This window comes from Austrofundulus limnaeus, unplaced genomic scaffold, assembly GCF_001266775.1.
Source record: "Austrofundulus limnaeus strain Quisiro unplaced genomic scaffold, Austrofundulus_limnaeus-1.0 Scaffold12, whole genome shotgun sequence".
Classification (NCBI taxonomy): Eukaryota; Metazoa; Chordata; class Actinopteri; order Cyprinodontiformes; family Rivulidae; genus Austrofundulus; species Austrofundulus limnaeus.
In genome coordinates, this window is record NW_013952414.1 from 2,509,028 (window position 1) to 2,510,191 (window position 1,164).

Sequence of the window (1,164 nt, forward strand, 5' to 3'; positions counted from 1 at the left end):
TGGCACTTTCAGAAGAGGGATTCCTGCGGGAATAATGTGCATAATTTGCATAAATCATCCTGATAGAATGTATATCAGCTTGTAACTCCCCCCACCACCATCACCACCATCACCATCGTCTGATGCTCCAGCGTTTACTTTGTAATGAAAACTGACCGTTTTCAACCTGCGGTGAAAAAGTCTCAACTCTGCGTTTCATGTATGAAGCAGGCAAATACAAATATTTCCTTTCAAATTGAAAGGTGCCCACATTGCAAAAGCAAGCAAATAAAAACAAATAAAGGTAATCATTAATTATTAAGAGTTTATCCCAGTACTTTTTCAGATAAACTGATATCATATTCTGAAATGCAGGTACGCACTCAGTGTAAACAACGAGCTTGAGTCACTTTAAGCCTGCCGTAGTAAAACATGGCAGGACCGGAGAAAAATAAAATCCCAAAGTAGACATTTATGTGGAAAAATAACAATGAATTTGATGCTAAATGCAAAGAAATAAAATTAAAAATAAAAAAGTCACAAAACTTGAAAAACATGCAACGGAATGAATGCTGAATGTTTGCTCAAATTGACTGAAAAAGCTGAAACAGTTGTTAAAATTAAAACAAAAAATAAAAATGAAGCAAGCAGAAGACAAGCTAAAAGCTAAAACCAGCAGGATATTAGCTGAAAGCTGAAAATAGCAAAACACTAGCTAAAACCAGAAAGGCACAACAGTAAGATAGTTAAAATAAGCAAACTGATTCTAAAATGGCAAAAATAAAAATTAAAAGTAGAAGAATTGTAGCTAAAAATGAATGGTTGATAAAAAGCTAAAGGTAGGAAAACAGTAGCTTAAAGCTAAAGTGGCCAAATAGTAACTAAAAATAACGTTTTGGAACACATTTTTCAAATTTCATTTGAATTAAAACTAAATATTTTGAAAACACATTTTAATGGCAAAGTTTTAGTTTAGGGACACATAATATATCAAAACAAGAAACATGTTGTACACATTTTGTTTCTTGTCATTTTGTTAGTTTCAATCTGTCTTCATGACTTTGCAAAGAGTACCTTTAAAGTTCTTGCAGTGAGACGTCAGTCACTGTCGAAACACTGCTTTATTTTTATTATAAACCCAATTGTCTGAGTAGAAGAGATGGGGGTCAGAGCAAAGCCCCCACC